Here is a 14,820-nt window from a genome sequence, read left to right as displayed (position 1 = left end):
AAGTTATTTCAGGGATACAGTTAAAGGGGCACTTCACCAATTTTACACATGATGGTCATTCCTTTTATCTCCAGGATACTACACTCAATCAATCCTGCCTTTGAGGGAGACAAATACAACAACTGTTAGTAAAGTCTGCTAATCAAGTGTTTTGACGTCTGGATTTCAGTTTACATTTAAATGCCTGGACAGTAGATTGTTCCATTGTAGACCTGACCATCTGATATAAGATAGTGGCTCCATAACACCGCAGGTTACTCTTTGTCTCTCAATAACCTGGTAGGGATTCTGTCAGGACCGGTTGCCTTATTGACTTTTATTTCATTAGGAGATTTATACAGTAAAATCTGCAAATAACCCTCATGATGTCACCTGGGTTATCTCAGTTTGGACTTGCGACTTCAAGTCTTTACAGAAAACCTTTTACAAGGAAGAGGCAACGGATTTACGAGGACGGGTGGGTCTAACGAAAGATATTCTTCAGTTTGCATAGTATCTTTATCTTGTATAGACCAACTCTTCATAATGGGCAATGTAGGATCAAGCATGTTTGAAGTTTGAACTATCAAAATCAAACGTGTTTGATATTATCAAGTTTTAAGTCTTGGTAGTGAAGTTAAATCATGTGAACATCGTCAACAACCAATGGGTGCGCTCCCTCCAGCACCAAACAGGAATCAGTAAAAGGCCAGTGATGTTTATGGTTGCTATGGCGCCGCACAAAGCTGAAGGCTAAAGAGGGAAAGTTGCAGATTTTCAACCCTTCTGAAGCGCGTCATCCAACGGGAGTTTTACCGGTGGATAAACGCGGACCTCCGGGTACTGCCGCCATTCATCTGCATGAACGGCAGAACAGAAAATCAGTGAACTTACCCATAACTTACCAGCTAACGCCAGCGGTAGCTAGCTAGCTTGGTTAAATTTTTCAAAACAAGTCTAATTGTAGTCTTGCAATGTGTGACCCTGCAAGATCCCCAGTCTTAACATATTATGACAGTCTTTAACGTTAGATGTGAGATGATTGCTTTTAGATGTGAGATGGTGTCAGTCTTTATTCTTTTCAAAGGCTGTTCAAAGTCTTCTAGTGTATGGTTGGCATAATATGATGAATTAGAGATGATGGAGAAAGAATGACTGTCAAAATGATTTTGTCAGGAAAGAACTGTATTTATGTATGTATATACACCTGAGGGTTAAGAAAACAGGGCGTTCCTTTGACAGAAAAGATTTGGCACCAAATAGTATTGTTCCTGCCAAAATACCACCTCTATACCACCACTATAACAATGGCTTTGGATATTCATGAGTCACAAGGGCTGCCTTGGCTAACAGCCAATGACTGTTCCATCTTGGCTTTCAATACTGGTTAGTTGACTTCTGGTCTGCTGTATGTCAGTGGCTTTCCTATGCACCAGTGCAGAGGCTGAAGCACGGTTCTTAGTTTGTATCTACATTCAACTTACAAACAATCACAAGACGTCGTTACGTCAGATACAATTAACAGCTGCCATCGAAGACATTTTCAATGGCACTCTCCAGGCTCCGCTGACAGAAGAAAAGCAAGGAAAGGAAAACAGCACTACACACACTGAGTGATGCATAACTATGTAAGTGATGCCGCAGGCTACCTTTAGTCTAGTCCAGTCATGAGCTGAAGGCTCAGTGTAGTCCCTGCAGAAGCCCAAAGGGGTAAAAGGATCAGTAAACCTTAAAGGTAAATGAGTTATCCGCATTTATTGTAGCTATGCTGGGTAAAATATGTTGTACCCACAGTTAGCAGTAACATAGTAATCACTGCAAGGTTATTGCCATTATGCCGGGAACACATTGTATGCTGAAGCGTCGCAAATAGCCCTGAAGCGTAGATTCGTGCCTGATCACGATCATACCAGATGCGCAGTTCAACGCGATCCTTCTCTCCACTCTACAGAACGTCTCTTTCTCTTTCTCTTTTCTCTCTCCCAGTGAGCGTGTCTGTCCGTCCATCTCTCTCTCTTTCCGTGTGCCTAATCGCGTGTCTAGCTGTAGACACAGCTGAGAAGTCAAGACAGCCAAAATCGCCATAACCCTGTGTTTTATTTTGAAAAGTATCCAGCTGTTCTGTGGCCTGTGGCTTGACACATTCGCTCGCGGAAGACAGAGGAGATGCCGAAACGATCGATGCAGCGCCTGATCTCAGCCAGTGTGGCCGGACAGATTGAATAACATGGGCGTCGAAATGAAAATAGCTCCGCTTCGCGCCTTACAGGTTCCTTTTCTCTTTCCAATTTAAGCAAAAGACAATTTGAGAAAAAAGTGGAAAATAAATTAACGTTTCAGAATTACAAAGCCAAAATGTGTTACTCAGCTGTAAATTAATTTTGCCTCATGAGTCAGCCATTAATGTTGACTGGTCTATTGAACACCAGGTGCAAGTTGTTGCATTGCGGCACGAACACCTGGCCAACTAAGTTGATTTACCTTTTGTTCTTCTAACATCCAAACAAGACAGAGTACATTGCCGGGCCCCTGGTTAGCTCACCTGGTAGAGCGGGCGCCCATATATAGATGTTTACTCCTCGATGTAGCAGACACAGGTTTGACTCTGACCTGCAGCCCTTTGCTGCAGGTCATTCCCCTTCTCTCTCCCCTTTCAAGTCTAAGCTGTACTATCCAAATAAAGGCCTACAAAAAAATTATCTTGAAGACAGAGTATTGCCAATAGAGTTTTTGGGTGAAACAAATACATGAACAAAGACAAAAGTTTGCTGGGATGAACAAATAAGGGGTTGGCTTGGCATGGCCCCTATGCAACTTAATAAAGGACATTGTGGATAAAAGTTGTGAAATGAATGAATAAATGAATCATATCCACATAACAAAAATCATTTGCATATGGTCACTGATAAAAAAAAGCCAATGTGCGGTTTTCTTTGTCTTTTTAATGTCTTGTTGAAAGCTGTTGTACAATTAAACATTTAATAACACTATCTAAACACCTCTTATTCTGAAGGTTAGAGGTCCATATTGAAGTCTTATCATTCCCTTGAATGCTTGACTGACTGCCCCTCTAAATATTATCTATGTCTATGAGTCTGTGCAGCTATGAGTTTATTGCTTTTTCCTCAACCCATATGACCCTCAGGAGTCTGTAGATTACTGATGTGAGTTTTGTGTATGTACATTTAAGAATGCACTTTGAAATGCTTCAGCTGAGGCAAAGATTCCTGTGATAAAGAGACAAAAAGAAAAAAAGGGATCTATTAGCCTGTAGCGCAGTGTATATCAATGTGTATGAAAGAGAGAGGGAGGCAGTGTGTGTTCAGGTGAGCGGGCTGACCTCATTTCTCTGAGAACACAGGTTGAGCGTGTCAAGCGATTGGTCACCCTTTGCCTCCCCCCCAAGGCGGGTTCACAGACACTCACACAGCGAGGTCTGAGACTTCACAGTAGTATACAGTAGTAGCATGTGTGTCTGCACTCACTCTCTGCTCTGCACTGCTGACGCTGGTCCGTCCCCTGCAGGAGATAAGACGAACTGTTTCAGCTTCTTTCAGCTTGTCCAAAGCCTCTTCAGCACCAAAGCTTGTGCACTGCCCCATGCAGTCCCAAACAACAGTTGGCCTCTTTAACGGGGCATTCAGACCAAAACAAAAAAGCGATCTGGCGACGTGTGCAGCGATAAAGGCGGTGATGTTTTCTGTACGGGACTCTAACACCGCCTACAACCATAGTTAAAACACACCGACAAGACTGATTGCCGGAAACGTGACTGGCAGAGGGATGCATTTCTCCAAAAGTTGAGAGTTGGTCTCAACTTTTTCGCTTCATGCCCGTTGCGTTCTTGTTGCAGTATCCCCCACCGCAGCCTAAACGCACTACCCCCATTTAAAATGAATGGAAAGGCCGGCGAAAACTGTGTGACGGCCGACGCCGGCTGTCTGAACGGGTCTTATAGCGTACACACCAACCAGATGGCCGACCCTCGGCAGAAAAGCCAGTCTCCCCGTGTTGGTCCAAAAAGTGCATCAGAACACACCTAGGAGACGAGACGTAATGCGTCTCCATAACAGCAGGCGGCGCTAATCTGTATTGTTGTCCAAAAAATTTAAATGTCACATGGGTTTGTTTTCTCCGGAAATTCAATGGCGGCTCGTTCGGCTCGTTCAGAATACGATCTCATATTGTACTAAATTAGTTCACTGAAACTTGTTTCTTAAAAACATTTTACTCGAGAAATAGGCCGTGCAGTTGCTGAATCTGTCTTCATTTCAGATAGGCCGCGCAGTTGCTGAATCTGTCTTCATTTCAGATCAACAAAGGTCAGTTTAAAAGATTTTCATCAGATTTTGAGAGACTAGTCACGCTCATTCCGCTCGCCATTTCCGGGTGAGTCCCGACTGCCCTGCCGCCGACTGAACATGTCAGGTCGGCCAAAATGAACGCTGACGGCCCCTCGGACGGACGACGGCATGGAACACACCGAACAGACTCGAGTCACTGACCTCGCTAGACTGTCCAACGGCCGATTATCGGCCTGGTGTTTTCTCGGGCTTAGGGCTCCTGCACACTGCCTGCGTGGCGTGAGTTTGTCAGCTGCGCGGCGTGTCCATTTTTATTTCGGCTCCCATGTTAACGGAATAGAGCTCGCACACTGCCTGCGTGACACGCACGTCTCAGGCGCGGCTCGAAAACGCGTGCATGCTAGAAATAGGACCGACATCTATTTTTCACTCGACATGCAAGCGTGTTGGAAGCGTTTCCAGGCAAAATAGAATACAATAAAGTTTATGTCATTTTGACACAAATACATTTAATAAATGACATTTTAATGTTTGAAAGTATCTAGGTTTTGACATAAATGTAGATATAAATGTAATTTAAAAATTAATAATAAATAATTAATTTATTTAATTTTTTCAATGGGAAACATACATGTGTACAGACAAGGCTAGCAGCAGCAGCGCCGCGTCAGACACGTTTCTAGTGTCTGACATATAAAACGCCAAATAGGCGCCACGCAACTGACACGCAACAGAAACGCCACACTCACGCCACGCAGGCAGTGTGCAGGAGCCCTCACAGTTCCAGGCTAAACTGCAGGGGGATCCAAAGGCAGCAGCAAAGCCCCAAGACGGGCTGTGAGAGCCCAGCAGTGCCCGTCAACCTCAGGCCCATCTGTGAGCTTGAATGAAGAAACTCCCTGTAATGTAAAAAAGTAACAGGCCTAAAGTGTGCGGGGCAACACATCCCATTTGTATTCCTTAGACTCAAGTCAGTGGGATTTTTATTAGGTTTTTAGTGCCACATTTGGGAGAAAACAAAAGCAAAAAAAAGTTTTGTGGCTTTCTTTAATCTGTAAAAAAGTCACATTCACTGCTGAGACATCATTGTTGAATCCTTACTGTTTTCCAGTTTAGGTTTTTATTGCCAAGATTTTGTATTCTCGTCATGGTGTTTCCACGTTAGCGACAGAGTCTGGAAGATATTGCAAGAGCTCCAAGCTTTAAGCTGAATGTATTCTTGCGATAATATAGTAAACGTTGCATCACCATATTTGCTCAATATGTTTTTCTAAATGCTGAATGTTTAGCTATTTTTGCTTTTTATTGAGATAAAAGAAGCACAGGACCTATTGTTCCTTTAGGCAACAGAGCATCGCGTGCATACCACAAATGGCTCAGCTGCCAGTAGATAGGTAGCTGGGTAAGAATTGGAGCAAAACTCTGGTAAACTTAATATTTTCTATAGTTCTTTTAAACAGCAGGAATTTAACTTTTCTACCATTCATCTTGGTCTAGAGGGTGTCTCCTCCCCATCCTCTGTGGCTTCACACCATTTGTTTCAAAAAAGTAGGGCAAAGATAACAGGTCATAGTCTTAGCTTAGGGGTGTGTTCATAATATGGTGTTGTTATAAAATACCTGTGGCAAGAACTATCTTCACGTCTTCTGTTCTGAGAGCAATACTTTAAATAAGGAACATACTAAAGCTCACCATAGAGGTGATGGTAATTAAGATATAATCCTTACTCAATTAACAAAAAAAAGAAATCTCCTTAAAGGTGCAGTATTTAAGAATTATAAAACTAACTTTCTGTCATATTTGCTGAAACTGACCCTATGTTCATGAATCAGGTCATTTAAAAACACAATCCAATCATGGCCATCTAACTGCGTGCCAATCACTGCTCACTCACACACATTCATTCTCCCTTGTGGTGGGGGGAAGGGCCTAGGATACAGTTTGGGGCTTTAGCAGAAAGGGGGCAGGGACTGAGAAGTTGTTGATGTTCAAATTTTTTGTTTTAATCCTAACTACAGCACCTTTAACTGTGCACGAGCATGCTGCTAGTAAGCTAATGCTAGCTACGTGTTAGCAAGCCAATACACTTGCAAACATAATACTGCATTGCTGTCTGATTTATCCACATTACACTATAACAAAGGTTGCATACTGTCAAAATACTTTAATTAACTTGCAGAGATAAAGATAGACTATAAGTGGGCTTTCACACCTGAAACCATCTGGACCAAGGTTCATGTTTTGCATTTTTTGATCCAGTAAGCTTTGGTTTCACATTACAGTCATGCAAGCGCATTAAAGATCTATACGTGACAAAACTACATCCAGCCGTCATCACATACGTGAGCTGCGTCTCCCGATACTTGTACCTGATTGGTTTGTAGACGGGCTTCCCCGTCCTCTTGTAACCTCTCTATGATCCTCTCTCTGGTGCTCTGGAGTTTTTCGAACTGACTTCTGCTCTACCGCGGATCTTTTTGTTTTGTTGCGTTGTTGAGAAGCAAGACACGGGAACTTTCTTTCTGCAGCATTTATTCAGAGACAAACGGAAACCTACACTGTAAATTTACTAGGGCTACCACTTCACAAGTAAACTGCTGATTTATTCTCAGCTCTGATAGCTGAGCGCTGACACCGTCACACTCTCTCTCTCACGTAGACCCTACAGACTAAGCACTGAGCTATTCCTTAAAGGCGCTTCCTCTGTGTTATAACACCAAGATAGCCTGCCAGAGCTTCCTGTATTTAGCAGCTTCGCTGCTTGGCTTCTAATAATAATACTGGCAATTACAATAGGGTCCACACAGCTTTGCTGCTCGGCCCTAACAATTGGTAAATCTGACCAATTACAGACAAATTCATCTTAAGAAAATTAATTGTTTTATGTTGGAAAAATACAAATGTATCAAAAATAAAAAGTAAATTTGGCCCCAAACGAGTCCGCTGAACAGCAGTGCTCAATTTACATACTGTACAAACAAACAGTAGGATTGCAGAACTTGCCCTGAGCATCTATGTCACTAAATCATAACAATTACATGCAACACAATTGTTTTATTACTAAAATAACCTACAATTTCAAGAAAATGAACATTACCTTTTGGTTTTCATATTTATTATGTAGCCTACCTTGGCTTCTTGTGCTGTGCACCAACAGAAGCTAGAGCATAAAACTGTGCAGTGCCACTTGTTGACTACCTGTTCTTATCTGTCACACCTTGATGGGCACATGAGTTCTCCTGTCTGCACACAGAGCAGTAGTAGTAGTGTCAGGGTCCCACTGGCACCAGCACTCACCCCTCCCTCTCTTTCTCCAGCACACACTCCTCCTACTGATTCATACTCCTCCTCTCTCACACAGCTCAGTCGCTCCCAGTCCCCTCAGTACTGATTACACACACCTGCACCTCATCAAGCCTCATCCTCAGTTCACCACCTGCAGCTAATCAACAACCACCTACATAAGCAGCACATCCACACACACTCATTGTCTAGTCTCATGTCTACATGACACTCTGACTCACACACGTTATGCCTGATCTATCCAAGTTTGCCTTACCAGTGCTTCGTCTCCTGTTGTCTGCCGTTGATCTAAACCTGCCTGCTCAGCTACCAGATTCCTGCCTGTTGCTTCCTGCTCATTGTTGGATCATCGTAAATAAAGATCTGCTCATCACTCCAGTCTGTCTCCTGGTCGTTCGTGACAGAAGACTAGACCAAGATGCAAGATCCAACAGAGCCCGCGGGGGATCCTGTTCTCGATCCATTCACGGAGCTCGTACAGGCGGTTCGTCAATCTCTCCTGCCCTCTCCGCCTGCTATTCCGCCCACCGTGCCTGACGATATCCTGCGCTCTGCACAGAGACATTTGCTTCCGCAAACACCGGCTTCTTCGGCTACAGCTTCTGCCGCCGCTTCGAGTCCCATCGCCCGACCAGCGACATTCACTGGAGAGGCGGAGGATTGCAGTTGATTTCTGCTCCAGGTGTCGCTGTATTTTCAGATGCAAGCCCACATGTTCAACAACGACACGGCCCGAGTGGCCTTTGTGATCTCCCTGCTGTCAGTGCTCTCCAGTGGGCCCAGTCATTATGGAACTCTAACTCCCGGTTGGTTACATCTTTGTCAGCTTTCATTCAACACTTCAAGGAAGTTTTCGGGCAGGTGGCGGCTGACCTTACTGTGCATGATCAACTTTACCGGCTTCGCCAGGGAGGCTCGTCTGTGAGTACGTATACTCTCCAGTTTCGTACTCTAGTGGCTGCTAGTGGTTGGAACGAGACAGCCCTCATAACGGCATTCAGACATGGTCTCCACCCAGATGTTCGTCAACTAGTAGTGGTGTATGATGACACCATGGGACTGGAAAACCTCATACAAAAGACTGTCCGTGTGGCTCAACGCTTGTCTGCCTGTGAACCCTCGGCCACGGCTGTTTCCTCTCCTCCTTCGGTGTCACCTAGCAGTGTTCCAGCTACTGAACCTATGCAAGTCGATTCGACTCGCCTGTCACCTGCTGAGCGTCAGCGCTGTTTAGGACTCAGGCTCTGCCTGTACTGTGGAGGGGACAAGCACTTCATCAGAGGCTGCCCTATCCGTCCTCAGCGCCCAGCGGTGAGTGTCATCCACCTACCCCCTAGAATCGAGACTCTGATTCGCACTCCTGTACAAGTATTGACTACCCGTCTCGGTGTCCCAGCGCATGCCCTCATCGACTCAGGCTCAGCGGGGAATTTCATCTCCATTCCCCTCCTCCAGACGTTAGGGGTCAACAGACGTCGGATTCCACAGGATTTGGAAGTACACACCATCCAAGGCAAGCCGCTAGGAAAGGGTCGGATTCGCCATGTTTCCCCTACACTAACGCTCCGGGTAGGCAGTTTGCACTCAGAAAGACTCACCTTCATGGTACTAGAAGACTCCACAGCCGAAATCATCCTGGGAAGACCATGGCTAGTACAGCAGCAACCTAACATCGACTGGACGACTGGAGAGGTTCTACGATGGGTAGAGGACTGTATTCATGCATGTGTCACACCGCTCCAGAAGTCATCACCTCCCAAACCTCCTTCTACATCCACAAGCAATGAACCCCGGTTTCCTGTCTGTTCCACTACTATCGAGAGCCCCGACGTTCTTCATCAAGTGGACCTTCCCGTTGTTTACAAGGACTTTGAGGACGTGTTTAGTAAACAACTGGCTACGAAGCTGCCTCCACATCGACCCTGGGACTGTGCTGTTGACCTGAACCCCGGAGCCATCATCCCTAAGGGACGGGTCTATCCCCTCTCAATCCCAGAACAGAAAGCCATGGAGGAATATGTGAAGGAGGCCCTACAGCAACAGTTCATCCACCTCTCCTGCCGCTTCCAGTTTCTTTTTTGTGGCCAAAAAGGATGGAGGTTTAAGACCATGCATTGACTATAGATCCCTTAACTCCCAAACCATAAAGTTCAGATATCCTCTTTCTCTGGTTCCGGCGGCCCTGGAGCAGCTGCAGGGAGCCCGCATCTTCACTAAGTTGGATTTAAGAAGTGCCTACAACCTGATCCGCATCCGCCGAGGTGACGAATGGAAGACAGCCTTTGTCACTCCCTCTGGACACTACGAGTATCAGGTCATGCCTTTCGGACTGGCTAATGCTCCTGCTGTATTCCAGGGATTCATGAACGAGGTTCTCCGGGAATTCCTCAACCGCTTCGTCGTGGTCTACATTGATGACATCCTCATCTATTCCTCTTCACTCTCTGAACACCAACTACACGTCCGTCAAGTGCTGAAGAAGCTCAGAGAGAACAAACTGTACCTGAAGCTGGAGAAATGTGAGTTCCACACCCCATCTGTGCAGTTTCTGGGTTACGTCATCGACCAACACGGAGTCCAGATTGACCAAAGGAAAGTGGACACCATTCGTCATTGGCCTCTTCCCTTCACCATCAAGGACCTCCAGCGGTTTCTGGGATTTGCCAACTTTTATAGACGCTTCATCCTTGGTTACAGTAACATCAGTGCTCCTCTGACATCGGCCCTCAAGGGGCAACCCAAGTCCCTGTCCGTGACTCAGGAGGCCATCACTGCCTTTGCTCGTCTCAAGGATGCCTTCATAACCGCTCCCATCCTGGCTCATCCTAACCCGGACCTGCCCTTTGTTGTTGAGGTTGACGCGTCCTCCACTGGGGCAGGAGCGGTACTGTCGCAGCGGCAAGGAACACCTCCCAACTCCATCCCTGTGCCTTCTTCTCCAAGAAGCTTTCTGCTGCAGAACAGAATTACGACATCGGAAACCGGGAACTACTGGCTATCAAACTGGCCATTGAGGAGTGGAGACATTGGTTAGAGGGAGCTAATCACCAGTTCGAGGTTATAACAGATCATCGCAACCTGGAATACATCAGAGAGGCAAGACGATTGAACCCTCGCCAAGCCCGTTGGGCTCTCTTCTTCACTCGCTTTGACTTCCACATCACCTATAGACCAGGCAGCAAGAATGGCAAGGGTGATGCCCTCTCTCGTCTCCATCAATCAGCTGTTGAGGATCTCCAACCTGAACCCATCATACCCCCGGCCTTGATCGTCAATCCTATCGTCTGGGATATCGACGAACAGATCACCCAGGCAAACCTTCACCTTCCCGATCCGCCAGGAGGTCCCGAAGGGGTGGTCTTCGTTCCTCCTCAGTTCCGTACTAGCCTGCTGGACTCAGCCCACACCGTTCCGGGTTCGGGACATCCGGGCAAGAAGCGTACCCTCTCCCTCCTTCGCCAACGGTACTGGTGGCCCACCATCTCACAGGATGTGTCCCGTTATGTTTCCAGCTGTTCGGTTTGTGCCATAACCAACACCCCCAGAAATCTCCCAGAAGGCAAGCTGATGCCCCTTCCTGTTCCTCGACGCCCATGGTCCCACTTAGGGATAGACTTCATGACTGACCTTCCTTTATCCGATGGCCACACCTGCATCCTGGTAGCAGTGGACAGGTTCTCCAAGGGGTGTAGGCTGATTCCTCTACCCAGGCTTCCCAATGCCCTCAAGACGGCAGAAGCACTCTTTTGTCATATGTTCAGGAACTTCGGCATTCCAGAGGACATCGTCTCGGACAGAGGACCTCAGTTCATCTCCAGAGTTTGGCACGCCTTCTTCAGACTCTTGGGAGTGACAGTCAGTCTATCGTCAGGATACCACCCTCAGACAAACGGACAAACTGAAAGGAAGATCCAAGAAATAGGACGTCATCTCAGGACCTACTGCCACCAGTAAATAAAGATCTGCTCATCACTCCAGTCTGTCTCCTGGTCGTTCGTGACAAGTAGCTGGTAGTGCCATCCATGAATGGATATTTTGGTTGACCACTCACTTTTAAAAGTACACCGTGGCTGCTCCCCTAATGCTGTCTTGTTAACTGAATACACAGGCGTGAGAGCAGACTGATAGTGGCGCGTGAATGCGTTGAAACAAGAGAGTAGAGGAGATTAATGATCAAGTGAATCGTGCGCATATAGCCTATTGAAAACTGTAACGGCAGCTGAGTATCCAAAGTTTTTATTAAAAGCCCAATAATAATTGTGATGGCGTTCATGAACAATGTGAAAGAAGGAGGGATTGATGCAGTGGAGGATGACAAACAAGCTTATAGGCTATATTAGGCTACCTTTGACTAAATGGTGACCTTTTCTAAAATACTGCTGGTTTTGTGGCGTGGTGCAATTCTAATCTGATGCTCGCAGTGCGGCAGAGAAGCATCCGATAAGGCGTGTAAATGATTGCTTTCAGTGCGTCTGTGCCTACATCAGCGTGAGAAATACAAGGTGTGGCGTGTGAGCGTGTGAACTGGTTGAAATGCCCTGAGCGAAATTGATTCAAAACTAGTTGAACTAAAGGTGGGAGTTAAACAATAAGTTGTATGCTTTTAATATATTTGTTTAAGAAGTGAAGGACAACCTGTGTACCAGGCGTTGTTTCGGCGAGTTGCATGGAGTTGGGCTAAGACTATTTTTAGGAACAGGTGTTGCCTGACAATACATAGCTAATGTGGCTCATTTTAACTGGTGTGTTTTCCACGTGCAGTGTCTTGAGAGTATATGTTTTCTTTGCCAATATTTAGGGTGTTAAAGGGGTGATAGAATGCAAAACCGATTTTACCCTGTCATAGTTGAATGAGGACAGTTCGGTGGGTAAATAGGGGTGATAGAATGCAAAACCGATTTTACCCTGACATAGTTGAATGAGGACAGTTCGGTGGGTAAATAGGACATACATAGAAGCTCAAAATCCCATTGACACCCCTTTACTATGAAAATCTCATATTTTGAAACTGCCGCTGAAAACGGGCGAATCCCAACAAAGCTGGAAGTTGACGTCAACCTCCCAAAAACCGGAACCTTTGTCAGCCCATGGGTGTATTAAGAGAACGGTCACGCCCCAACATTTACATAGGCTACACAACTGACCTGAGATCAGATAGTTTTCTGAATCTAGCTAGGTCAGCACGAATCTCTGCTATTCCATTACAAAATTCACTTCTGAAACTTTTTCGTCGAAATCAACCATATAAAGCTCAAATATGGGCCGCTTTACGAAAATGGATGGCTAATTGCAAATTTTCTCCGACTGTGTGTCGGAGTTTAGTGCCGGTGTTGGTGCTGCCTGGGTTGCTACATCGCCGCCCTGACCGCAGTGTCAGCGAGCTTGTTACGCCCGCAATCTTTTACTGCAGCCCGCAGGTTCCAGTTAATCTTATAATGGGTATGTGTGTTGAGTTATTTAAACAAACAATTGGGGAAATAAAGCCTCTTGTCCGCGAGTCTCATTGATAGAGCCGCGGTGAGATGGAGTCCATCAATGAGAGGTAGCTAGCCTCCTCCTAACTCTGACATTCACAAAAATACATTCAATTGAAATCCGAAATCGGACAAGTGTTAGCTAAGCTTTGTAAGACCTTGAGGAACCTGTAATATTCATGCCGTAACGAAATTCAAACTGTAAATATACTTTAGTTATGCGAAAGTGAGCAAGCTGCGATATTTCCCCATTGTAATGAATGGGACATATAGCAAGCAGCTGCTCGTCCTACAAAGACGACTTGCGTTCATAAAAATGCCTTAAAATCAAATCGGACACAACGGTTAGCTTTATAAGACATTGGGGAATGATGTTATATAAGTGGCGTGACAAAATTCAAACTGTAAATATAATTTAGTTATGGCAACAGTGTAGCTAGCTAGCTGCGGTATTTCCCCATTGTAATGAATGGGACATATAGCAAGCAGCTGCTCGTCCTACAAAGGCCACCGCGTCCGTAAAAATGCCTTAAAATCAAATCGAGACAACGGTTAGCTTTATAAGACATTGGGGAATGATGTTATATAAGTGGCGTGACGAAATTCAAACCGTAAATATATTAGAGTTATGCCGGCAGCTGGCCGCGGAGCCCCGTAGTGCAGTATCCACAAAGGGTGACTTTGCGCTGGGTATGGAGCCCAGCAGGCTGCCGCTTTCTTGTCAGACAGTGTGGAGCTCCTAAAGTCCGACACGTCTTACCAAATTTGCAATTAGCCATCAATTTTTGTAAAACGGCCCATATCCCATATTTCAGCTTTATATAGTTGATTTCTCGCTTAAAAAAGTCTCAGAAGTGAATTTGGTAATGAAACATTGCAGTGTCTGGAATATGAGATTCTGTCGCTTCTCTAATGTATGTGTATTGGGGATTCGCTCAACCAATCAGCGCGCGTCTCTAATGTCTGCGTATGGCAAGTCGCTCAACCAATCAGCGCGCAGCTCATCTAAATATTCATGACCATACCATAGTTGGAAGAAAAGCTCTTGTTACAAATAGGGCCAAAACACAGGGATGCATAAGGGCCAGTCAAATATCAACCAGGCCATTTTCAGCCCAACCAATGTTACATACCCCATTAGGAGACCATAAGGAACAGTGTGAAATACCCTATATAATCATTCTATCACCCCTTTAATGCTGTAGTTATAGCAGCATTCTTGCATTAAAAGCATAATACAAGAGTAGGACTATGATAGTTATTAATTATACTTTAATGCTTGATTTATTTATTTTGTACACTTATGGTGTTATATGCTGTACACGTGCAGCGTGGCTGTATCATTGTGCACTGTTAGTATTGATATTAATATGCAGCATGTTTGGGAAGACAATTGAACATGTGTAATTGAAATTATACTCTTGAATGTGAATGTGATTGATTCTGAATTCACCTTGACGAAGGAGATGGAGAGTCACCCCTGGACCTGATCACTTTCTTACCTGAGGAGTTGAAGCTGGTATTGTTAGTTTTATCCTGAGGGAAGGATCACCTATCCTCTCTTCCACGCTTTGGAGTTCACCGGTGCGGTAGGGTGTTCGAAGACTACTCAAAATTACTATTTTCTTTTTGGTTGACTGAGTGACTTCCTAAATGACTTGACATTAAACTCTGGATTGAAGACACATGACCATACTTTAAGGAATTGAAGACAATAGAAAGGTGAAGCCCCTCCCCTTCCGGTGGACCTCATGGGACCT

This window comes from Perca fluviatilis, chromosome 10 (assembly GCF_010015445.1).
Source record: "Perca fluviatilis chromosome 10, GENO_Pfluv_1.0, whole genome shotgun sequence".
Lineage (NCBI taxonomy): Eukaryota > Metazoa > Chordata > Actinopteri > Perciformes > Percidae > Perca > Perca fluviatilis.
The sequence above is the reverse complement of the archived record's forward strand: the minus strand, read 5'-3'. Positions refer to the sequence as shown.